Raw genomic sequence first — 27,180 nt, 5'->3', positions numbered from 1 at the left:
ACAGTTTTTAAATTGGCTGTATATTATTTTACATGCCCCTTTCCAATTATCCACATTCTAGCCAACACCTGTCATTGTCTGTCTTGATTATGGTCTTTCTAGTGGGTATATAGTGTCTCATTGTGGTTTTAATCTGCATTCCCCTATTGATTAATAACATTGAGCATCTTTTCTTGGGCTTATCCACCATTCATATATTGTTTTTGGTGAAATGTCTATTTAAATCTTTTGTCCATGTTTTGATTGGGTTGTCTGTTTTGTTGTTGAATTGTAAGAGTTCTTTGTACATTCTGGGTACATGTTCCTTATCAGATATGTGTTTTGCAAATATTTTCTTCCTGTCTATGGCTTGTGGTTTTATTTTATTAATGGTGTATTTTGAAGTACAAGACTTTTGAGGAAGTCCAATTTATTAAGTTTTTTAATGGACCATGATTTCAGTGCTGTATTTAAGGAATCTTTACCTGACCCATATCTCAAATATTTTCTCTTATGTTATCCTCTAAAATTTTTGTGTGAGAGTTAAGGTCTGAGTATTGCACTGTTGGTGGGAATGCAAACTGGTGCAGCTGCTTTGGAAAACAGTGTGGAGGTCTGAGCTCATTTTCTTGGCATGTCCTTTTCCACTTGTCCAAGAATCATTTGTTTAAAAAGCAAATAGATTTTATATATAAAAAAGAATATATCGGGGCACCTGGGTGGCTCAGTCGGTTAAGCATCTGACTTTGGCTCAGGTCATGATCTTGTGGTTTGTGAGTTCGAGCCCCGCGTCGGGCTCTGTGCTGACAGCTCAGAGCCTGAAGCCTGGAGCCTGGAGCCTGCTTCGGATTCTGTGTCTCCCTCTCTCTCTGCCCCTCCCCTGCTCATGCTCTGTCTCTGTCTCAAAAATAAATAATACATGAAAAAAATTATATATAAAAAGAAAAGAATATATCCGTCCTTATGCCTATACCACATTGTCTTGGTAACTATACTTTTATATTAACCTTTGAAGTTAGGAAGTTAGGCTTCCTAATTTGCTCTTCTTTTCAAAATTGTTTTGGCTCTTTAGGTCTTTTGTAATCCCATATACATTTTAGGCCAATGGGAAAATCCTACATACTACACATTTCTCATCAATTTTTGCAAAAAAAAAAAAAAAAAAAAAAAAAAAAAAAAAAAAAAAAAAAAAAAGACTTACTGGAATTTTAATAGGTGTTGTGCTGAATATATAGCTTGTGTTGTTAAATCTCAGGGAAATTTTCCATCTTAAAACTAATGTGTATTCCAATTTAAGTAGATGGAATGTCTTTCTAATCATTTAGAAATTAATTTCCCTCAATAATGTTTATAATTTTTAGTGTATAAGCCTTCCACTACTTTTGTAAATTTATTCCTATGTATTATATATTTTTATTTTATTTTTTTTAATATGAAATTTATTGTCAAATTGGTTTCCATACAACACCCAGTGCTCATCCCAGCAGGTGCCCTCCTCAACACCCATCACCCACCCTTCCCTCCCTCCCACTCCCATCAACCCTCAGTTTTTTTCAGTTTTTAAGAGTCTCTTATGTTTTGGCTCCCTCCCTCTCTTTTTTTTTTTTTCCTTTTTTTTTCCCCTTCCCCTCCCCCATGAGAAATTTCTGGTAAGTTTGTCAGGATCCACATAAGAGTGAAAACATGTGGTATCTGTCTTTCTCTGTATGACTTATTTCATTTAGCGTAACACTCTCCAGTTCCATCCATGTTGCTACAAAAGGCCAGATTTCATTCTTTCTCATTGCCACGTAGTATTCCATTGTGTATATAAACCACACTTTCTTTATCCATTCATAATTTGATGGACATTTAGGCTCTTTCCATAATTTGGCTATTGTTGAAAGTGCTGCTGTAAACATTGGGGTACAAGTGCTCCTATGCATCAGCACTCCTGTATCCCTTGGGTAAATTCCTAACAGTGCTATTGCTGGGTCCTAGGGTAGATCTATTTTTAATTTTTTGAAGAACCTCCACACTGTTTTCCAAAGCGGCTGCACCAGTTTGCATTCCCACCAACAGTGCAATACAAATCAAAACCACACTCAGATACCACCTCACACCAGTCAGAGTGGCTAAAATGAACAAATCAGGAGACTATAGTTGCTGGTGAGGATGTGTATTATATATTTTTAAAATCTCACCCAAGTATTTGAGACCTATCATGATCAAAGATGATTTTAAAACTGTATATTCAGATACTAGCAGTGTTTATGTCTGACAATGTAATAACAAGTGTAACTTTATTTTTAAATGCTTGTCCATATTTTCCAAATTTTCCAGAAGGTTCATAAATCTCTTTTTAAGTTGGTGATGTCCCAAAACACAATAAATCATCAATATAAGAAAAATATATATGAGATGGAAAACCTTAACAATAATAATTAAAGCTGTTGTGTACTATACTGTCACCATATACCAGGAGTTTTCCCTAAGAACTTTACATGTATCCCCTCATTTAATTTTCTCAATAGATTCATGAATTATGTCTACTTTAATGCCTATTTTATTGATATGGAAACTGAATCAAAAAGTAATTAAGTTACTTGCCCAAGGTCTCAAGGCTTACAAATGGCAGACTAGTAGTTTGAACTGGCTCTAGATCCCATGCTCTTAACCACTGAATATTGGAATAAAATCCATCAACATATAAATAATAAATACCTCTGTGTAGGTTAAGATAGATATTTTTAAATAAAATGTTATTTTGAAATTTCTAAATGAGTGTTAATGTTTTTACAATTAGAAAACAAACATTTGCAAGTGGCATAAAATAATTCAGTGGTGGACTCTACCGCATAGGATACTTTTGCTTTCCTGATAGATCATTCTGAGACTCATTCACCAGTGGTTGACCTAATAAGTAAAAACATTTTATCTTTCTCTATGAAATGCCTATTCTATTACTGTAATCAAAATTTTACACTTAAATCTTATATTACTTTATCCTTCAGGCCAATCCAGTAGCAATTTCAGTAGTGTAACAAAAAGAAGTGCATGTTCACATATTCAGATTAATATAAATAAGGAAAGCAAAGGGAATACAGATATTTTTAAAAGGTTATTAAAAAAAAGACATACAATGTATTTTCTTTCACTCATGCATCATTAAATGGATCCCTATGTAATGTTTAAACTGACATTTCCACTCAGGTTTATTCTGTTTTTGTGTCTTATTAATGAATAGACTTTTTAATGTCCCAAAGTCATAAGGTCATTAGAGAAACCTTGTATACTATAATTAAAAATTGCTATCTTTTTAGCTGTTTTGCTCAGCAAAGGCATAGGGCACAGTGTCTTTTAGAAACATTGCTCCTGAGATGGGAATAAAAGATTTTGACCTTTTAGTGCAGCATTCATGAGTTGGAAGAACTTCATTTATTTTAGGTAAAGAGCAAATGGAGCATTGCCTATTTTTAGTAATTCAAGAAGGACTGGAGTCACCTACAACTTGCCAGTCAATAGTCTTTTCTAATGTTATCCATTTAGGAAAGTATTGTACTTGTCTTTACAACATCAGTGGCTCTTAGCTAGCAATTTGAACACATACACACACACGCACACAACCATATGACTATAGTCTAGTTACTGATGAACTATAGTCATAAAGAACACAACCCTTATGTGTGAAAACCTTCTTCCTCTTCCAACAGACAGGACATATTCTTCAAAACTGAGAAGTCATTTAAAAATTGACTCTTAAATGTAAAATAATTAGAGCTCTGAGACTCCATCTAGTTCAATGTTTAAATGTGAAAAAAATGGCATAAGGTCTATTTGATATTAAATTAACTCTATAAACACAATAATATTGACTGACCCAGCTTGCTCACACATAAAATTAAGTACATGGATAATCTCTGCACATACTTTCATTTTAAAAGAAAAAAATCAGGTGATAATTAAAAACTGGTAAGAAAAGGTATGGTCAATTTCACTTTAGTCACTAAGTCACATTTTAAAGCCATATGTAAATGCTTGGAAAGCTAAGTTCACAAAGTAAAGTTTGTTTAGACCATATGGAATTATGAAAATCTAAAAGTTATGTAAGTTCATTGAATTGTCCTGAGCCTATATAGTTCGAGAAGAAGCAAATCCTACTATGGCAAGTTTAGTTACTAGGATTCACCACTGCCACTCTAAACAATCGATACAAATTGCTGCATAATTGGCCCAGCTGTGATAATCCATTGATCATGATGACAAGCTGCAGAGGACCAAAGCCATTGATTTTACCTGCTGTGGCATACTTTGTTAACCATGTACAGACCTGGATGGAAATACTGGGGAATAGAGAGTCCACCATGTGGTTTGCTTCCGCATTGAAAAAGACTGGCGGGGCGCCTGGGTGGCTCAGTCGGTTGGGCGTCCGACTTCGGCTCAGGTCACGATCTCGCGGTCCGTGAGTTCGAGCCCCGCGTCGGGCTCTGGGCTGATGGCTCAGAGCCTGGAGCCTGTTTCCGATTCTGTGTCTCCCTCTCTCTCTGCCCCTCCCCCGTTCATGCTCTGTCTCTCTCTGTCTCAAAAATAAATAAAACGTTAAAAAAAAAAAAAAGAAAAAGACTGTGGCTAACAATTAAAAAGGGAATTCAAAACAAATAGAAATGTCTGTTTTTGAGGGTTGGAAAAAACATGGGGCGGGCTTGGGATTTGAGCTACGTGAGGGGCCCAAATTTCCTATTATTGCTGGTTAGAAGGACAAAATCAATTAGCACCTCTCCTAGTCAGGACCCCCTTAAAAGAAAAAAGAATGACTGAGGGATGGCAGTGATAGAGGGGGAGACAATGTGTTGATTTTAAAAACAGCATGGAAAGAGAAATTCTGAGTGATATTAATAACTTGTGAAAATTATGTAATTTCAGAAGGCTAACCTGGGAGCAATCCAAAATTTATTTTTAGAATCAGATGTGTCAGACACATTTACACAAAACCAATTTCCTAACTCATCAAAGACAGAAACCTTGGAACTAGATGCTGCATACCTAATCTACAAATATATATATATATATATATATATATATATATATATATAATAGTTATTTTAGAATAAATCCCTGTTTCACTGATGGCACAAGTAGCAATTTAACAAAAATCCCACACAGAATAAAACATACTGGGATGCCTGGGTGGCTCAGTCAGTTAAGTGTCTGACTTCAGCTCAGGTCATGATCTTCTGGTTCATGAGTTCGAGCCCCAAGTTGGGCTCTGTGCTGACAGCTCAGAGCCTGGAGCCTGCTTTGGATTCTGTCTCCCTCTCTCTCTGCCCTCTTCCACTCACTCTGTCTCTGTCTCTCAAAAATAAACATTAAAAAATTTAAAAAAGAATAAAACATGCTATATTCAACTTGATATAAACTATGTAAAAGATGAAGAATAAAATCCTGTAATGGAGCAGCTGTTAGGGAGACTTTACATAGGACAAAGCTGACATTTCCTATGAGCTCTTTTTAAATTCTGCTATGACCAGTATAGAAAGGTCATGGAGTAGTGAGGGTAGATGTGATCTTTATGTGATTCACTGATAGAAAAAAAAATCTTTTTGAAATCCAATTATATACAGAAAGAAACAGCATAATTCATTTTGTACTAGATTCTTCAGAAAAATTGTAAGTTCAGATATAAAGTCTCCAGCCAAGTAGTTTGGAAGAAAAGAGATCAGCTAATTAGGGTAAATCTAGTTAACTGAGGAAGACTGATCAGCATAATTAATATTGTTTGGGGGATGAAAGGAAATATTTGGATTAGAAAAAGTATTCTGTCTTATGGAATGAATACATCTCAGGAATAAAAGGCACAGCATAGGGAATATAGTCGGTGATATTGTAATAGCACTGCATGGTGACAGCCGGTAGCTACACTTGTCGTGAACATAATGTGCAGAGATGTTGAATCACTACGTCATACACCAGAAACTATTGTAACAGTGTGTGTCAGCTATACTCAAATAAAATAACAAAATCAAATTACAAAACAAAAAAGAAAACAGAGGAATAAGAAAGAAGAGAACAGTGTACTATCTTGTACATGTACCTGAATTAAAAGGAAGATTCAAGATATTATTTACTTCCCAGATATGAACTTGATAAATATTAATATTATTTTTGGCACATTTGAAAGAGATGATATAGACCTCTTTGAAAATTTGGATTCTATTTTGCAGTCTATTTAGATTGATGCCCTTAAATATTGTTAATTGTTATATCATGAGATTTGACTCAACGTGTCCAAGTCGACTGCGTTGGGATTGGGTAGATTCGTAGGACCCTCTCTGGAGCAGGCACTGTGAAGAAAACAGCAGTAGGAGCAGGAAAAAGTTCAATCTAGGAAGCAAAAAACCTCATGTAAAGAGTATGACAAGGAGAAGCAGATAACAGTACCCCAGGAAAGTAGTTCATATTGGAGGCGAGTTTTAATACCAAAAAATGGGGGAGGGGACAATATTTGTCTAATAGTTGGTGAGGGACAATTGAGGAGGGGTCAGTATACAGACATGTTGCAACAAGACTGGCAGGTTTGCATCAGGAAATCCCGTCAGCAGGTAGCAGAAGTCCAGTCACAGAAAGCCCCCCCCCCCAAAGAGGACTGTGGGGGGTACGACAGACTTGCTTTCCCCAAAATTGATTCCCACCTCTTTCTGCTGTGGCTTCCTATACTGCAGAGGCTAGTGAGCTAAATCTACATTTCCCACATTTCGGGACATGATTTATGTTCTGTCAACCAGATGCCTTTACATAAGACTTAAATCCAGAACTAAAGTAAGAGTGGAGGGAAACATGACATGAGCCTCCTATTTTTGCTGGTGCAGATTGAAGTGCAAGTGCTTTGATCTTGAGCTAGCAGCTGTCACCACGACTTCTTGATTCATCAGGCCACTTCTTGATTATGGCCAGGGCAGCAGCAGTTCTGCTCAGGACTTAAGTTTCCTCTCCTGGAAGATCAGACTAAAGTCTCTTCAGTTTATAAACAATTTGAGAAGCCACTTAATACCCAATAAAACAAATTTCTTTCTGCTGGCATGGTCTAGAGTAGGTTTTATTCTCTATAACTGAACCCTCACAGGCTGTTGTGGTTGCAAGCAACTGGCTCTCAAGGAGTGAAATTCTGAGATTAGTTAGCTCTCTGGTTTGAACTGAAGGCGGCTAAGAATCTGTTGGTATCATAAAATAGACACTGGTACGGACTGGTGATGTAGTACCTCATCACCTGGGGTTGTTCAGAATAAGAAGCCTATCAATGACAATGTTCTGGTGGCTTAAGAGATGCTGGTAATTATGCGAGGATTAAGGAATGCAGGGAGGGTTGTGAGTATGTGGGGTAGATTTTTCTATCAGCTCCAGATAACTTAAAGGACAAATGATAAAATGAAATATAAAGTGCTCTGCTTAAGTATGGTCAGAGAATCGAGGAACTTCCATGGCTGTCTGCAGGCCTCTCTTCTGTCTTGTAGTTGTTCAATGGACAGAACCAAAAGATAGAACCACAGTCTGATCCTTCAGGTTTCTGAACTGCGTAACAGTGTGGATTCATACACTTCATGTTTCTTGTGTGAACCCTAGCGCATTTATCAGGATGAATGGGGCCAAGAAAACTGAGATATGGAATGTGGTAGATTCATATGTCCCTGAGTACCTTAAAAGCCCATATTCCATCAAATGTTCCTTGAAAGCAAAAGCAAACTTGTTTCCTGTTTTAGGAGGCTGTTCTTTTCTTGCCAGAGGGCCACGTGATGACTTCACTGGAGGGAGTTAAGTTAGCAGAAGTTGTCAGCTCTCTGTGTGTCTATACCCCAACATTGCCTTAGAGGCATATAGAATAAATCCCGGCATGCGAGTGTGGTGGCAAATACAAAGTCAAAGCTGGAGGGAAAAGATTTATACAACAAAAAGAATCACAAGATTTTGCTCAGTTGCAATGGCAAAAACCTGCAATATGTGTGGGAATGGATTCCAAGGGTGTCAGACCAAGAAGAGAGAAGAGTAATTTTAGATTGGGTTGGTTATTTTGCATTGGGTGCACTTGCCAGGGATTCCATGTTCAATATGCTCACTTGAGTAGCTCAGAATGTTTGACAGAATTGTTGGTATGGTGGTAGCCAATGTATAAGCTATGTTACCAGAAATTTCTTGGGATAATGTAGAGAAATGGATGGAAAGATAAAGAAATATTAGGGTATGTTTATGATATACAAATCACTCATCTACATTTAGTTATGTCTCATGAGACAGACTACAGGGCACTTTTCTACAGTGAGGCACTGTGTTAATAAAGAAACACCTTAAAAATCATCAGAGTGGCTGTTCTCTGCAGGCCAGACCAGACCATAGGAGTTGCTGCTAAAGGATAGGGCTCCTGACTTTTCTGGGGTTGATGGGGTCCCAGGCAGCAAAGTGCAGGGGATGCTACAATGACAGACCCAAGACAGAGGCAGATGGATGTGGTTCCCCTAATAGGTAGCTAGAGAGATATCACAGGGTCTGACTGCCAGGGATAGGAATGTGCAGGACCGTTATCATGCTCCTTGATCTGCATAAACTGAAACTAAAAAAAAAAGCTAAATTCTAGGTGACCTGAGTAACTGTAATTATGAGTTATAGCCCTTTTGCAGTTCATAGACCCAAGCCCAGAAATGAATGAGCAAGTATCCTACAATAGTGCCATGAGCACTGTTCCTGGTCTTCCCCTGAAAAGGACCTGCAGCCACCTCTCAGGAAAATGGCTTTGCCTGGGAGAAAGGAGCCACCCAGACCTTTGCAGGATTAATTGACATGGGCTCGAGCTAATGTTGATTCCAGAATGCTGTTGTGGCCCACTACACAGAGGAGGCTTACTGAAGTTCAGAGAGTATCAGTGGATATTTGGTCTGGGTTCCTTTCACAGTGAGTCAACAGGGACCTACTGGTGAATCATTCCATAGCTACTTTCCTGGTTTTCATAGGTATAGCTGGAACAGACTTGTCAACATCTACATGTTGGCTTCCTGGCCCATGGAGTGAAGGCTCCGGACGGGCAAAAGGAAGCCTCTGTGCCAAGGTGTTGCCATAATAGTCAACCTAAAAAAATGCCATGCAGCTGGAGGGGTTGTAGAGATGAATGTTACTATAAAACGCTTGAGGAAGGTAGGAATAATAATTTCTGTTACATTTCCCAGTTACCCCCATCCTCATTAAGCTCTCCTGCCTGACCAGTGAGAAGATGGATGGGTTTGGGGAACAATATTAATGGATTATCAGAAACTTAATGAGAAGGTGATTCCAAGTGGGGCTGCTGTTTTATATGTGGTTTATTTTCTGCAGTCAACACAGACTCTGATTCTTGATATGGAACTGTTAAGTTGGCAAATTCTTTTCCTAGATTAAATACCCCAATAAGGAGAGACCACAAAAACAGTTTCCTTTAAATAGCAGGGACAGCAATGGACTGAGGACTATATCAACTCTCTGGCTCTGTAGTAATTTAGTTCAGGGATTGGCAAACTATTCCTAGAAAGGGTCAAATAGTAAATATATTAGGCTTTGTATGCCACATATGGTCTCTAATGCATATTCTTTTTCCTCTTTCTTTTTAAAAACCAACCTAACAAATAAAAATCATTCTTGGCTTGCAAGCTTTACAGAAACAGGCTGCAGGGCAGATGTGGCCTCTAAGCCATAGTTTGCTGCCTTCTCGTTTGGCTCATGGGTTTGTTAAGCACTTCACCTATCCCCAGGATATCATGCTGCTCCATTACATGGATACCATGTCTATAATTATGGACCCAGTGAACAGAGAGTAGACCTGGATGTCCTGGTAAGATATATTGATGTCAAAAATGAAAGCTAAATCCAATAAATTTCAGTGACCCATTTTTAAGACATAGAGTCAATTTTTCAAAAAGTTGTTTTTAATTCTGGGTTTTAGAAACAAGAAAAATCCAAGTCAGGAAAATTGTATACAGGCTCTGAGAAGGATGAACAGTAAAGTGTGTCTTGAAGCTGGTCCCTCCAGTGGGGGATGGCTGTCCTCAGATCCTTCCCACCAAGGGCCTTTGGACCTGAGAAATGACTGAGCCCATGCCAGGGTGTCAAATGGCTCCAAACATAAGGAGAGAGAGAAACAGTGGCTGAGAACCAGGGGACCTGATAAAGTAGGTCCTTGCAATATCGATTTTGAGCCTTTTATTTTATACCACTAAGCCATTTTGAATGGGGGTATTGTCTGACATTGAGATAGAAGAAAGTCAAAATTTGACTTTAATTTTATTTGTCAAATTGCTAGAAAAAATCCTATCTATAGGTAATATAAAAATAACCGTGTTCCAAGGGAATTTTAAAGAAAGAAACATTTAGAGATTGCTGAAAACCATGTAATTGTGTAATTGTGCAAGCAAAGATGACTTTTTAAATTCATTTTTAAGAATGGTTTAAATTGGTTTGTGTATAATAAAAAGTTAGCCTTTCATCAATACTTGTGTAAATAAACTGCAGCATCCATGCAATGTAGATTATCAAAGGACAATCAAGCTGTGGTTTACTATTTCACATAGTATGCTTTCTCTTTTGCAACTAATATAAGCCACAACTGCATGCTTTATTATAAAAAGCTGAACAAAAACTGGCCAGTGTTTTCCTTATTTTAGAAAGACAAGGCTCAACAATGAATCACATATTAGGAATTTGACCTGGACAGCAATAGATTCAACTTTCGTGTTGCCATGTTGGCTTAACCCCATCTGTAAAGTGTGTCTGTAGTGATGACAAGTACTGAACCTCTTTCTTTGATTTAATGATCTTTAGCAGAAACCTATTTAACTGTATGTGTATATGTTTTCATCAAATGCTGTTTTCTTATGTATTTGAATGTGCATATTTGTTTCACTATGGACTTTTACTAGACTGGTGCCCAATATCTCTCTCAATCTGAAATGCTCAGTTACCTCCTCTCAGAAATAATCCTGCAATGCCCTTTATACTCTATAGAGAACTATGGACACCTGATCTAATGCAACCTGATGGTTAGCCTAAGCATATATTGGTCAGCAATACATGAGGTAGCCTGCTACAAGAGGCTCTCTTCTTAATGGGAGATAGATGAATTGCCCCAATCTGTTATCCAGTCAATTGCTATCCTTTGCAATCTGGACTAATGAGAATACAGAAGATAATTCAATTAGTGGTAGGAGGAGAAAGGGGAACTTCCAAAAAGAACCATAGACAATGAAACTTACTGAGAAATATTAATGATCAAAGAGACGATTCAGAAGAAAGACTGTGGTTCTGGTGGCAGTGTCCACCAAGTTTTCTTCATTCCTCCATTTATAGCTGTCCAGTAAAAGGTGACCAGGACCCCAGTAGCAGCAATGCCAGTGGCTTCTCTGGCAGAAAAAAAAATGAGAGAAACAGAGAGGAAACCCACAAGACAGGTCAACACCGCACATTTCTAGTATTTCATGTCTGCCCAGGGTACTTCTGTTTTTTGTGAATATCATCCAGATGTGTATGGCTTTTCCAGTCTTTGAGGATCATACCTACAACGAACAGTTATGAATCATTGGAGCTTGTATCCCATTTGATTTTTGGAAGTCCAGCATTTTTTTTTTGATCCAAAGAATGCTTATATATCCTACAAATTCTTCAGGTTTGGAGAGTCCTCTCAACCAATTAACTTTCTGATTCTAACTCCAGGCTGGCTTTTCCATGTTGTTGCTGTCCTCCTGATCCACTCTGGGAGAGAACAAAGTCACCAATGCTCAGTGAAGATCCTGCTACTCGGTTTAACTACATTTCTCAGATGAATGGTGGGTACAAAAAGGAGTAACAATGGAGGAGGACAAACAAACAAAAGATGACTTCTTAGGACTTCTAAGATATAAAGGCCTCATCCTTCTATAAGGTAGCTGGGATGTGGGGATAGAGACATAATGGGGTGGAGAGGAGATGCTACTTAGTCCGCCCACATGATGCATTTGGAATCTTTGAAAGAGAAGTGCCTTTGATCACGGGATCCCTGCCTGGAGTTCAGTTGCCCCACAATCTTCTGAGATCCAGCAAGAAAAAGATCTATTTTCTCTCTCACCCACCACTCCTAACCCCCAGTTCAAAGCCCCCCTCCAGGAAACATAATCATCTTCAGAGACTTTATTAGGGCCTAGAATGAAGACAACTTTTTTTTGTTGTTATGTAGAGCTATTTTGCTTCCTCACTGTTTTGAACATCCCATTGTAGAATAATATTCTTTTTGGCTTTACCATTACAAAAACCCAGCAAAGGACTTTTTCCCCCAAAATGAAAAGTAATCTGACCACAAGGTTCATATTCATCCTCCATTTGGAGAACTTGATAAAAGGTTCACAGTATTAAAGTAGTGGTGTTTACCTGCTCCCTGCTTCCACTCACTTCTGAGTTACCCCCTTTTATCAAGGTTTTTTTTTTTTTAAATGACCCAGAAATAGCACTGCTAGGGATTTACCCAAGGGATACAGGAGTGCTGATGCATAGGGGCACTTGTACCGCAATGTTTATAGCAGCACTTTCAACAAGAGGCAAACTATGGAAAGAGCCTAAATATCCATCAACTGATGAATGGATAAAGAAATTGTGGTTTATATACACAATGGAATACTACGTGGCAATGAGAAAGAATGAAATCTGGCCTTTTGTAGCAACATGGATGGAATTGGAGAGTGTTATGCTAAGTGAAATAAGTCATACAGAGAAAGACAGATAGCATATGTTTTCACTCTTATGTGGATCCTGAGAAACTTATCAGAAATTTCTCATGGGGGAGGGGAAGGAAAAAAAAAGGTTAGAGAGGGAGGGAGCCAAAACATAAGAGACTCTTAGAAACTGAGAACAAACTGAGGGTTGATGGATGGTGGGAGGGAGTGGAGGGTGGGTGATGGGTATTGAGGAGGGCACCTGTTGGGATGAGCACTGGGTGTTGTATGGAAACCAATTTGACAATAAATTTCATATTAAACGAAATCAAAAAGAAAAAAAAATAAAAAATAAAAAAAATACTCAAATCTACTCCCAGCTATAGCTTTTGGTTACAAAACCAGAAAAGGCTAACTTAGGGAGATTTTTAACATAAAATGAGTGACTCATTTGTTTTCTTTATAACTTTCATGAAGCTGAAATTCAGTCCTATAAAATGTTACTTCATTTTAGACCAAATAAAATGGTTGTCTTTGGTTGTCTTTTCACATTGATGAATTTTCTCACCCATTTCCTAAGGTTTCAAATGATCTTATTTGCCCATAAGTGCAGTATTTCAAAGGAAGAACATTTTTGAGCTATCTATAATGATTTCTCCACTTTCACCTTAGAGAATATTGCAATGCCTTCTGCACAAAAAGCTTACATTCTATTTACAAAGAAGAAAATCTGTAACTTCCTATTTATCTGGATATGTTGTAGAAAGTAATATACCATTATATATTAAAAAGAAAAGTTACTCTGAAATTTCAAGTCTTCAAAAATGTACACATGCATGTACATTACCATACTCATTCATCTATTTGTATAACATAGGATAATATTTTTGAAATAACACAGATGAATTTTCTCTTCATTTTCTCTTCAATTATTTCTCTGTGTTTTCTCCAGAATTATTGTCCCAAGAAAGAAGAGCACAATTGCCACCAGAGAAAGAGGAGGATATGATATAGAAGCCATGGTGCACAGGGTAGGGAAGTGGAAAACTGGGAGGGGAGAAAGGACAGGAAATGAGAAAAGGGCAGGAAAATGTATGTGCTTGTCTTTCTTCCTCCTTAGAGGTTAATCTGCAAGGGAGAGAAAGTAGATATACTGAAATACATTCTGAAGTGCCTCAAACGTGGCACATCACAGAGAAGTTCTACACTCAGCCTGGGGTAGCATGTTAGAGAGCATTGACAGAAGAAGGTTCTAGATGGATGGGCCATGATATCCCATGATCTTCATGTGCCAAGGGGAGGTCCAAAGTTCCTGATGACCCCGCAAGGAATGCAGAAGTGCTGAGAAAATCCTGGGTCTGAAGATGCCTCAGGACCAAGTGACCCCCCCCGCTCCTGACAGAAGGTCCAAAAGAGGTAAAGTAGATCCTAAGAACTGACAGATTTTTCAGCAAGTGAAATGAGAGGTTCAGGTTGGATATAATTTGACTTAAAAATAGGTAAATGCAAAGTTCCCTAAGCCTTAAATTCTCGGTTTTCTGGAACCTTAACATCTGTTACATAAAGTTAAGTAAAACATGGTTTGTACTTTTAGGTGGAGCTTGTGACCCAGTGAAGGAGACACATGTGTCAACAAATCCAGTGCAGTAAATGATACAACTGAGGCAGGTTCGCAGTGTGGAGGAAACATAGAACAAGATTAAATGGTTGGTCTTCTCAGGGTAGACGATGTTCTAATCAGACCCTGAAAGATGAGAGTTTTCATAGGTAGACTTCACTTGTCCCTGTGCTGAGGTGTCTCCCTGTGGAATTCTTGCCATTTATGTTTCCTGAAATGCCTCATATCAAACATCACCTACTTCATGAAAATTTTTCTTATCCTTCCCACCAGATTTGATTTCTCCTGTTTCCTAATTTTCATGGCACTCTCGACTTAGTATGTGGGAAATTCTCTGGAAAATTCTCTCAGATGGGAGAGACCTTAGCCAGATTCTTCAGAACTGTGTTCATTTTCATGGTTGCTGATCAATAGCTCTGTTACAAATGTCTAGTCATAGGTAATGTGAAATAGCTAGCCTAGAACATATAAATTAGTTTTCACAGTGAAGCTGATTTTGCCTCTTCCATGTCCATCTTCTTTAGTCTTGGCAAGGGGAGATTTGATGATAAATAAGTTGTGAAAAATAGATTCCAGCTCATGTCCTGTCCTTACAGTGTCTCAGAGGATTTTCATGGTTACTTTGTGAGGTAGGTACTATTATCCCCATTTTATAGATGAGGAAGAAGAAACTCAGAAATTTTAAGGCACTTGTCATAGATCACACAGCTGATAAATGGGAGCACTAAGATGAAATCAAATTTGTCTGATCCTGAAGCACAAATTGTATCTTGATGGAACAAATGACATCTTAATGGAGAGCATTTCCAGAGATTACAGGTTTTACTGGGAGATACAGTTAGACACAATTCTGACTTGCTTTGGTGATCAAAATTGGTTTATTCCAGCCTAAATCAGGTCACTAGGAGATGGTAAAACTTGATTATTCCATGGAAAAGAGACCTACCACGGTAAATTGTCAGGAAGATTGTATGTACAGAAATTTTTGAAAACAAGGTGAGAGGGATATATTTTTCTGTTTAAGTGTGGAACGAGACACCAATGAACAAAATGTAACAAAATATTCAGGTAGTGGGCTTAGCTCTGGAAAGTACAGGCTGCTCCAATCAGTGCCACTGATTACCACAAACATTTCTTACAAATGTGTCTGATATGTAAGTTTCTCCTTCATTTTATGCCACTAGTGACATTATTAAGTAATAAAATGTTTGGTTGAAAATGGACAAGGAAGAAAAACAATTGAGGTATTTTTGCTTTTGAAGACTTCCGTTTTTTTTAATGCTTTATATTTCTTGAAGTGAAACTCATAATACTGTCACCTCTGATCTCTCTACTGCTCAAATATAGCTATCTTTACCCAATGATTGTCTGTAATTTCTCCATTTATAATTCTGTTTTTTTCCTGGCATTTACTAAACATAATCATGTGAGCTATTGTGCTGTAAATTCCAGACATGCCTCTCTTTAAGAAAATAGAATTTCAAATAATACGTTAGCGGAAAATTGTATATATTAGCCGGTTGTTGTTGTTAAAAAGATTTTTCACACAACCAGATTTAAAGAACCAGATCCCTTGGGGCAAATATTCTCAATCTGGAGTCATAAATGGCTATTCTGAGAGATCGGTGCACTTCCTGAAAATGCATTAAAAACAAGAAGTATAAAGGATATATTCTTAAAAGTCAGTAGAGTCTTTAAATCTCAGGTATAAAAAAGTGGAACATAATTTTTCTAATACAATTAACTTATAAGCACCTATTTGCTTGTTAGGTGCTTAACTTAGTTTTCTCAATTCTATTAATTGAGTGTATCCTGGTTTACAACTTATCCAGTTTAAGGTTCTGTTGCTTTCTCTCTCTCTTTTCCTCCTTTTCCCTCACTGTGGGGTAGCTTGCTGGTCCAGAGGAGACTCATGAAGCACTGTGACATTGGGGGACATGTCTGGGTGTTGATGACCTCTCTCAACACCTCTCTTTTCTAAAGACGTGACTTGGTCTCTCTGTTCTCTGGGTGTGAGGAAAGCATAACTTGGCTCTAGTGAACAGGCACTGACTATTCTCAAACTATTGATTGGTCCCATGCCTGGTATGTGCAATGCCATGGAATTGTAGCCACATCTCTGCACACCAGTCAACAGGCTGCACTGTTCTTTGGTATTGTGTGTGGTTGCCCTTCCAGGTAGCCTTTCCCATGGCCTGTTGGTTGGTTCACTGTCCCAGCTAACTTTCAGGCCTTCTGGAGCTCACAAAGGCCCAATGCTTACTAAGTAGGCACCATGAGACTACCCAGGGGGCTGGACAGGCCATAATCCTCAGCCCTTCAGGATCTAGATAAGGCATACTAACATTTATATTTCCACTTTACACCATTTTGTTCTGGGTTCTTCTATTAAGACTGAGATTTTCAAAATACTCCAAAGGGAAAGCTGGATACAAATTTCTTTACTCTTGGGCCCTGTTAACATAAAGGAGAAATCTCTGTCCCACCTCTACCCTAAGACTCTTCCAGGAGTGTGATGCAGTACATATCTGTTATGTGCTGAATTGTGTCCTCTCAAATTAACATGTTGAAGCCCTAAGCCCAGTACCTCAGAATGTGACTGTATATGGAGGAATGGTCTTTAAAGAGGTGATTAAGTTAAAATGAAGCTCTTAGGGTGGTGCTTAACCCAACCTGGTATTTGTAAGAAGAAGAAATTGAGACACACGAGGAGACACCAGAGGTGTGCACACAGAGGTAAGGCCATGTGAGGACATGGAGGAGGATGGTCATCTTCAAGCTAAGGAGAGAGGCCTTAAGAGAAACCAACCCTGACATCATCTTGATCATGGCCTGTTGTTTCTTTTATGCCACTTAGTCTGTGGTATTTTGCTATAATAGTCCTAGCAAATTAATATAACATCCTTCCGACATCACAATTTTCTCCCACCTGTCTAAGAACTCTGTTTTCTTTTCCTTACCTACAGATCATTTATATCTCCTTCAGGGCAGGAGTGGCTATGAAGGGGACTTGTTCCATAGGTTCACACAGGCTCCAGCAAACCCTACCCCCAACTAAGTTTTTGGCTTATACTTACCAGGAATTTGAATCTTTTGTTAAAGAATCTAGAGTCTTTGTTTTGCTTGTTCAAATGGGGGTGATTGAAGGAAGGAAAAAGAAACATGATATTTAAGGTTTCAGATCTCACATACACTTGACCTCCAGTATCCCTAGGAGATACTTCCCAGACCTCCAGTGGATGCCTGAAACTACACACACACACACACACACACACACACACACACACACACACACACGGTACCTGTATATATATAGAGCAGCCTGGCATATATATATATATATATATATATATATATATATATATATATATAGTGCTGAACTGTATATGTACTATGTTTTTTCCTATACATACAAGCCTATGACAAAGTTTAATGTATAAATTAGGCACAGTGAAATGCTAACAACAATAAATAAGAATAAAATAGAACAATTATTACATACTGTAATAAAAGTGATGTGAATGTGGTCTCCGTCTCTCTCAGATTTCTTTTTGTGGTATCTTGTGCTGATGTGAGATGATGACATCCTATGTGCTGAGATGAAGTGAGGTGAATGCTGTAGGCAAGGTGACAATATTAGGCTAATACTGACCTTCTGGTAATACATCATATGGAGGACCACCTGCTTTCAGACCAGATGACTGACCCTGTGGAAAGCGAAACCATATATAAGAGGGGACTAATATAAATATGTCATATATCATCTCCCCACAAATGTGTGTGCATCTGCTCATATTTTTTTCTGGGGAGAGTCCACATTTTTCTTCAGATTCTCAAAGGAGTTCATGACCACAAACATGTTAAGATTCACCACCCTATTATGTTTGAAATATGCTTTGCTTTTAAATATATGATTTATAGACATTTTAGAAATGTAGCTATTATGTAAATGAGAGAGCAGAATGTTTATCTTCAATAAATGTAAATGCTACCACAGTCATTTCCTTCATTTAAAAAAAAATCTCTGATTTAATTTGCCATGATAAACGAAGCTAAAGTAAACTGTCTGTGAAATACTTGATTTCCTTCTTCATGCTCATCCAGTTCCACATTGAGAGATCATAAAACCATATACAACTACTTCTACTAGGACAAGCCATCTTAGAGCACCACCATCATCAAGAGACATTCTACCTCACTCAGTATTTAAACATCCATATGCATTCATACAGATGTCACTGCTCCTTATGTTTCTTCTGCCTTTTGTGCCTTTTGTTTTCATGGAACAACAAGGATTAGGAGTTAACAGTGATCATGAATGACCTATACTCCTCTCCACATTCTGGGGATTTTTGTCCTTTCCCTCGTGTCTCAACACATCACTACCAGCCCTGATTACTATAGTCGCTGCCATGCGAATGTAACTTGACTTCCACCTCCTGGCCATGATTGTCTGGACTGGGGCTCAGGACCTGGGCCAATCATGGTACTACCTTGAGAATTTGGAGCTGGCACATAGACTATGAAGTTCAAGAGCTGTTAGTATCCATGCAACCTGCTGCATACCAGAGATGTAGAGAAGGTCTGTATAAGAGGGAGAGAGAGAAAGAATGGAGCAGGCAGCATAGTGGGGGAAGAGGGACAGATAAAGTCCTAATGGCATGTCCTTATTTCCAAGTTGTCACTGATGCCCAGCTGCATTCCTGTTTTTGGTTTCCATGGGCAGCCTGGTACCTTTCCAATAGTTTCTCCCTTTTAGTTAAGTTGGGTCAAATTTCCATTTCTTTTTTTTTTTTTTTTTAATTTTTTTTCAACGTTTATTGATTTTTGGGACAGAGAGAGACAGAGCATGAACGGGGGAGGGACAGAGAGAGAGGGAGACACAGAATCGGAAACAGGCTCCAGGCTCTGAGCCATCAGCCCAGAGCCTGATGCGGGGCTCGAACTCACGGACCATGAGATCGTGACCTGGCTGAAGTCGGACACTTAACCGACTGTGCCACCCAGGCGCCCCTCAAATTTCCATTTCTAATAACATTTCCCATTAATTTAAATACACATATACACATGTACACATGTAAAAATGACCTTAATGCATGATTACCAAGGCTTAACTCTTCCAATGTTTTCAAAGTTTTCAAAGCTTCCATAAGTTTTCAAAATTAGAATGAAAACCATGACTTGGTCTATAAAGTTATCAGTAATATAAAAAAGTAACTGTGGTAAAAAAAAAAAACCTTTGTTATTCTCAGTGCTATATTTTTATAGGTTTTTAAAGTGAAGGATCATAAAAGTATAGAGTTCTCCTTGGGGCATACCAATCTCACTTGAAATAGAAATCTCCAGGAATAATGAATGAATTACTTCACTAAAAAGGAAGGTGTTACACCAGCCCTGCAGATCCTGGCTTGACTTATTGCTTTAGACAGCAAGGTAACTGTGGGGAATCACTTTTGACTTTTGGCCCTATAAAGATATTTCAAGAGGAAATGAAAAATATTTTGTCCTTCATTGGCAACTGGAGTTATGTTTGGGGGGACACAGTGACTAAAAGTTCAAGGTTTGTAAAAGTGGATGCTGAATGAGTTTAATAATAGAATAGAAGCATCTGAATCCTCTAGGCTTATTCAAAGAAAACACCAACAAATGACTAAAAAAGGTAACTATCAGGCTGATTGATGGATTTTTAAAATGCCACGTGGTACATGTATCTGATTCATTCTCTCTCCCTCTCTCTCCCTGTCTTTCTCTCTGTCGCCCTCTTCTCCACAGAATTTAAACTTCCTCAATGATGTGCACAGGTACATCACATTTTCCTCAGCAGCCCTGTAAAAGGTCTAGGTCAGCATGATCTATGTCTGGATTTTAATTGTAAGAGGGTTTTCTGGATATCTCACTTTAAGTGTTCATTTCCATAAAGACATTAGCTGCATCTATTTTACAACTCTGTCTTTTAGAAGAAACAGTTTAGTACTTTTGGCACAGTGGCAGTCTTCATAAACACGCACACACATGCACACACACACACACACACACACAGAGCTCCATTTCAAGTTAGAGGACAAATATGTTAAACATCTTTTCAATTTAGTAGCAAAGCTCTGGCATCCTAATGTTCTGTTATTCTTTTTCTGTATTTTAAGAAAAGGCTGAAACTGTTGCCCAGTGAGAAAGTTGTATCATCTTGCCAGCAGATCTCTATTAACAGAATTTATCCATTGTTTCAAGCACCAAGTATGACAGAGTCTTTTTTTTCTTCCCTACCCCCAAATGGGTGTGTTCAGCACTGCCCCATGCAGGAGAAATCTGACTATAACAGGCTCAAGTGTGATCCACATCCCCAGAGGGCCTGCCTGGACTGTTAGTCCCTCACCTTCCTCTTTTCTCCTCCTAGCTCACCTGTGATGGTGGCTGGGCATAGCAAAAAAAAAAAAAAAAAAAAAAAAAAAAAAAAAAATCTCTTCATCCTTGAAGAGATGGAAAGGGAAAGGCTGCAGGGACTAAGAGAGAGAATGAGCTGAGCACAGTTTCTGGACCACAATGTTTAATTTATTCCATAAACATTTATGGAAACTACCGCATGTAACACATTGTTCCAAGCTCTGAGGAAATGTGTTGGAAAACAAACAAACCACCAAAGTCTCTGTTCTCATAGATAAAGATTATAACCTAGTGGCAGTTAAATGTTTGCGGAGTGAATGGTTGCCTAGGTGCAACAAATGCCAGAAGGGGTGGCAGCTGGGGGCTGCCCACTTTTTGTAGCTGTAAGTACGGACTTAACCCAAATCGGCTTCACCATCCCAACTGCCGGATTCCTGCGTGGCAAATGTAACCCATGTGTACTAGCTTTCTCACTCCATTTTATTTAAAATGTGAATTTAAAGCGCCTTTAGGAAAAGGAAAGGCTGAGGATGCCTGAGTGGACTGGCGCTCGGTACCATTACCTTTGAGCAGCTCAGATCAAACCTCTTCAAGAGAACCGCCAGGTGGCACCTGTAAGGCGCAGATGGAGAGACTCATTTGCCCCACACCCCGCAGCCCGGAATAACCAGGCTGCATGCCTTCCACCGTGGGCTTGCTGGCTAGGAAGTGGGGGAGTTTTAGTCTCCGTTCAGATTGCGTGATTGCGTACCCTGTTTTCCTGACACCCCAAACACCCCAAACGCGCAGAGTTCAGATTTGTCCCCACGCACCCGGGCTGCCAAAGGCGTGTCACACGTTGGCTAGGAGCAACTCGGCCTCGGTCACCAGCCGTGACGTGGGGGCTGGCGGTGGGCTGCGCAGAACTGGAAGCCCAGACAGTGCCCAGGTCATCCTCGCCAGACCTCCGTCCGGCCAAGGCAGAGGAGTGGCAAGAGAGACGGGTCCCAGGGTGGTGGCAGGCTGAAGTCCGGGGCACCGGGGACACCTCCTCCCACTGTCCCCTCACCCCAAGTCTGGGCCGGCGCTGCCAGTGGCTGGGGTCTGGGGCACCTCCTCCCGCGGGTTTGAGACCCTTGTGGTTTCTCTGGGCCCGGTCTCAGCGTGGCAGCTCCGGGTCACCCCTCACCACCACTTTGCAGCTGTGCTCCCGCAGCCCAGGCTGGGCGGTCGTCCCCGCTTGCAGAGGGTCGGGGTGCAGGGTGCCAGCTCACGGAGCAAGCGTGTTTGGGTCATTTCGGGCTGAGCGCGGCCGGGGTAGCAACTCCACTCCATCAGTAGCGGGAAGCGAGCTGCGCCAGTTGCGAGACTGTGGCTGCCGCCGCCGCCTCTATTGGGCCGCTGGTGACATTGGGAGGAGACCGCTTGGAACGAGCGGAGGAGGAGGAAGAGGAGCAGGGAGGGTGGGGGTGGGGGGAGAAAGTAGCAATTGTGCCAGGGGGCGTGTGAGCAGCCGGAGAGGCGGCCGCGCTGGTGACAACTTCTCAGGGGCGCGCGCGGCGGGCGGGCGGGAGGGCTGGGAGCGAGCGCGGAGCGCGGCCGGAGCCGGGCGCCTGGGGGAGCCGCGGGAGCCTCGGGGAGCCGCGGCCCGCGCCCTGCGCCGCCGCCGCCTGCTCGCTTCCTCCGGGTTCTCAGCTCCGGGTGCTGAGGCTCCAGTCTATAAATAGCAGGTTACAGCTCCTGCTCTGCGCGCACACTCTCACAAGCGAACGCAGGAAAGTCAGGCTAAAAGTGTCTGCTGCTGCTGCCGCCCCCCACTCCGCCTCCGGGAGAGGTAATTACCCGCCTGGGATCCGAGGGCTCGGTGGGGATTTTTGCAGGGTGGCGTGGGCGATGGTGGGTGATTCCGGAGGCGTTGGAGCGCGTCTGAGAGCGTGGGGGCACGTCTTGGAGGGGGGAACTGTCTGTTTTGTATTAAGTTTCCCAGTCTCACAGCCCCATAAGCCTCTCCAGCCCTGTCGCCTAAGGGGTGGGTGAGCTGTCTCTCCTTGGTGGCCGGGGTACCCCTGTCACCGTGCTTGCCCTGCCGCCGAGCGCCCCTCGGCCCGGCGAGCGCGCGGGTTCACCCTCTCGTTCACACTCACACTCTCTGGGCCCCGGGAAACTCTGAGCTCTGGCCTCGCTGACCTTCCCGGGCTGCGCCCACCTGCGCAGTCCCTTTGGAGAGGCCATGGTGGCCCTCGGGCTCGCTCTTATCCCCATCCCGGCCGCCTAGCTGCCGCCGCCCTCCTCGGGAGAAGTCGGCTTTAAGGCGAGGGGTGGGGTGGGGGGTGGGAGCGAGGGTGACTAGTGCTGAGGTTTCTGTTGCCCCATGTCCTGGGTTTTCCTAAAGGGCCCTTCTCCATGACCACCCCATCCTACCCCCAGCAACTCATTCGGGCAGAGAAGCCCAGCACGTCTCCTCTTGGCCACGGAGCATCCCTTGTCCTATTCCAACGGGGTCTCACTAAGGGGGTTAGAAAGCGAGGGCCTGGGGTGAAGGCACAGGGGAGTGGGGGTGGGGGGAGGGGGTCATTGTTTGGAGTCCGAAAACTGAGCTGCCAGCTGCGCAACCTTCCCGGCCCCTCTGGCAGGGAGGACCCAGGCCGAAGGATGCCTAGGAGCTAGGGCTGGCTCCTGAGTGGACTTTCAGGCTTGCAGCTGGGAGGAAGACGAGGATGCTGGAGCTACACATACCTGTTTTTGCCCTTCCCCTGTGCCTGGGAAACCTCCTCCCTTCCGGGTGGGTGGTGGTTTCTGCCCTGAGGACACGGTGGAGAGGGACCTGCAGTTTCTGTTTGGGGACAGGAGGTTTTATGGGGTGAGGATGTGCATATTGATTAGGCTGTTGCTGCTGCTGCTGCTGCTGCACAAAACTTACTGGAAAAAGCCAAGAGGGTTTTCTTTTACTCCTGTTCTAATGGTGCAGATTCGCTCCTTTGCCACTGTTTTTTCTTCTCTGGAGCCAGGTCTTCCCCACTCTTTCTGAGATGTGTTATTTGAGGTCATTACATTTTATGACTCCAGGTGTTGCATTTTGCATATCTCCTTCCTCTCAGTATGACAGAACTTGTTTATAAAAGTGTGACTTTATAAAATAAGTAAAAGCCTAGAAGACAAGAGGATAAATTCATCTTCTTCCCCTCAAGATGGTACTAGATAGTCCTTTCATTGGTGTGAAACTACATTTCAGAGACTGTGCTTGTAACAGGATTTTCTTAATGGTACCATTAAGAAATGGTAGTAATATGCCTTCATGCTAAAACAGCATATATAAGGTACAAAGACTCACCAATAGGGCAGCTGGCTGATGGTGTGCAAGAAGTTGGGCGTTAGGGTACTGGGCAAGTGGGCATTGTCTCACTTAGTAGACAAAGAAAAGCTTACCTTGTGTTCCTTGGCAATATACTCCAGGACAACATTGACAACAAATCAGAGTAAATGACCAATAGCTTTATGATAAGTACATGAGTGTTAAAAATTAAACCTGTTGCATTTATAGTAATATAAAATACTGCTGAAATGGAATGTCTTTTCAGCATATTTCTTTAAAATGTGATTTAGAAGATTGTCCTTGAAAGGTTATGAAATTTATATGTGAAGAGAGTCTAGATGCTCAGTGTCATTAGGAAACATGTACTGATTAGAATATGGCTTTTATCTTGGAAAAACGTTCTCTTCGATTAAGCAATAAGTCAATATTTATTTGTGATAAACTAATGACCAGTTAGAATGTACGTATTTATAACTGTGTTTTGCTTCTGAGTCTTTGATAAAACATAAGAAAAACCAGAGAGACCAAGTTTAGTCTTGTTCCTCTAGCTGTTTAAAGAGCATGGTCAAAGTTATAGGCAGAAAATACTTTTAAAATGTAGGATTTTAGCTTTACTTTGGGAGTGCCAATGGACCAATGACTTCCTTTATCATAAGATTTTTGTGAAAATACTCATAAACTCATCAGTTAAATTTGATTGTTAAACAATACTATTATATTTTATGCATGAAGTGGAAACTCATTAAGCTTGGGAAAAAACATATTTGTTTTAATTGTGCAAATAGAGAGTATTTCATTTCTTTTTTGAGATTTGGGAGTTTCTTTGAGTAACGTAAGTCCCCCACATGGGCAACAGAGTTAACTTTTACTACTTTGAGGTAAAACCCAAGAGAGCAATTCTCCTAAAGACAGAAAAAAATGCAAACTGATCTCATATCTCTTAGCAACCAAGTGGATGTCAGTTTCCAAGTAGGTATCTGACATCTGAGAATACAACGTTAAAAAAATTATGAAATCATAATTAGTGAGTAAAATGCTCACTAAATATCTATTACATTTTCTTATTTCACAGTGTGCAATCCCAGCCAGTACTAATATTAGATATATAAATATCATAATTTTTGTAATCTTTGTGGAATAAGTCCTTGTCTTTCATAACCATAGGGATTCTAATAGATAGAAATGTGCTATTTTAAATAATCTCAAGTTAAATGTTAATGTTCGGTTGAAAGCTATGTCTGTCTCTTCTGTATTCTGTAGTTTAATTTTTCAACATCTCCTAGCTTTCTAAAGCCCTAGGGAATTTTCTTCACAGGCCATTTTGTTACTACTTTTTGTTATGTTGCATTAGAAATCCTTGATTATAGAACTTCTATAATCCTTGATTACAGGATGCACTCATAAATATACATACTTCCATATTTAGGCTTAAGAAATGAGGTTATTAGATAAATGATTTCAGCTTAAACATTTATTTTTAGATAATTCCAAATGATGATGCTACGATTGCATTTTTTGTGTGTGCAAACACACATAGCCTTTGTTTTACAAAACTTAAATGCAGTATGTACTAGAAAACACACTAAGGTATGTGAGAAAATTCTAAGGAGTCTTCAGGGTCTTAGGCACAACTGTCATTTGAATTAAAACTTGTTATTCACTTTATACATTTTCACTACCTTGTAGATTAATAGGAACATAGATCAATAGGAATACTATAAAAATGTTTATGAAGTTTTATAATGATATCATAATATAATATAATATAATATAATATAATATAATATAATAGTATATTAGCTGCAACTGCAGTGGTTTTCTTATATAGGGCATAGTTGTAACCACTATCTTATTTCCTAGCAGTATCCTTTTATAGATGATATACTGTAAGGCCAGTGGAATATCTAGGAGTTACAATTTTAGACTTTTTATTCCCTTGACTATAAGTTTACTGAACTTATAGTTTACTGAACATTGAGATGTCATGATAGATGTTATACCAACATAGCGTGAAGAGTTGGGTTTCAATATAATATGTGTTCTTAAATCATATTTTCCAAACTGAGTTTCTTAAATTGGAATATTTTGAGTAAATCTGTCTTCTGCATTGGGCAGCCATATCAACTGGGTGTCCTGATTTTGTGGTGAAGGCCTCAAAATAGCCCTTAGAGCCTCAGAGTAGCCTTGATAGAACTAAATGAAACAGCTGGCAGTAGTCATTTGGTTAAGCTGATTAAAGGAAATCTTGAGAAGTTTTCTAGATCATGTGGTTTTGATCAAAGATTCCTTTGGGAATTATCTAAATTAGTGATTTCAAGGGGATGGAGGTAACACTTCCCTTAAAGGCAAAATTATTCCTCCCTTCCTCCTTCTCTACCTCGCTTTCTCCCTTCTTTCTTCTTTTCATCCAGTGGTCTATCTATTTTTACCTGTCCTTCTGGGTATTAAAATGAAACAATGCAACAGGCCTAATATTGAAACTACTGAATGATATTCTTTACTGTCAACATTTCCAAGGATGGAAACATTTATAGGATATGTAGTCAGCCTTACCACTCATGCTGATTTTGAATTATTGGAGCAAAAACAACATTGAAAAATATCTTCAAAGATCAAAATAAAAAAATAGAATTCTTAAAAATTTCCATATATTGTTTTTAATATATCATTTATTTATAAACTTTAAATACTTTAGAAGGAGAACCTGAGATTTTTAAGTTTTTCAAAAGGAGTGTGATTCTTGAAAAGTTAAGTAATAGTGATTTAAAGGAACCCTTTTATTATTTTTCGCCATGAAAAACTTAATTGAGGGGCACCTGGGTGCTCAGTTGGTTAAGCATCTGACTCCTGTTTTCGGCCCAGGTCATGGTCTCCTGGTTTGTGTGTGCAAGTCCTGAACCAGGCACTGCACTGACAGTGCAGAGTCTGCTTGGGATTCTCTCCCTCCCTCTCTATTTCCCTGCCCCACCCTTCCCCAAATAGATAAACTTAAAACAAACCTCCATTGCCAGAAATGAGTCTTTCACTTTTCACTTTAGTTCTTAAAATAGGTAGTTATGTGCATTAACTAGACCAAGCTGGGGACTACCGTTGCAGAATACAATGAAGCAAATCAGATGTATCCCCTAACCATAGAAAAGTCACCTAATGCAATCCTTTCCTTAATCTAGTCTTTCAGATGGTTCTCATTTTGTGTGTGTGTGTGTGTGTGTGTGTGTGTGTGTGTGTGTGTGTGTGTG

General features: G+C 40.0%; 1 protein-coding gene and 1 long non-coding RNA gene across 3 annotated transcripts in view; both read left to right on the top strand.

Moving 5' to 3' along the window:
* The window catches only part of LOC125923730 (uncharacterized), a 107,175-nt gene extending 94,118 nt beyond the window's left edge, over positions 1–13,057 (top strand). Inside the window, exon 6 of the long non-coding RNA XR_007458146.1 lies at positions 11,680–13,057. This is a non-coding gene — a long non-coding RNA (uncharacterized LOC125923730). The remainder of the gene's footprint in view (positions 1–11,679) is intronic.
* Positions 13,058–22,257: 9,200 nt separating this feature from the next.
* Positions 22,258–27,180, top strand: part of INPP4B (inositol polyphosphate-4-phosphatase type II B) — a 755,730-nt gene continuing 750,807 nt past the window's right edge. For both annotated transcript variants that reach the window (XM_049632225.1, XM_049632223.1), the window contains exon 1: positions 22,258–22,462. The gene's annotated coding sequence lies outside the window, so the exon portion shown is untranslated. The remainder of the gene's footprint in view (positions 22,463–27,180) is intronic.

The sequence above is a fragment of the Panthera uncia genome, chromosome B1 (assembly GCF_023721935.1).
Source record: "Panthera uncia isolate 11264 chromosome B1, Puncia_PCG_1.0, whole genome shotgun sequence".
In the NCBI taxonomy this organism is placed as follows: Eukaryota; Metazoa; Chordata; class Mammalia; order Carnivora; family Felidae; genus Panthera; species Panthera uncia.
The sequence above is the reverse complement of the archived record's forward strand: the minus strand, read 5'-3'. Positions and strand labels throughout refer to the sequence as shown.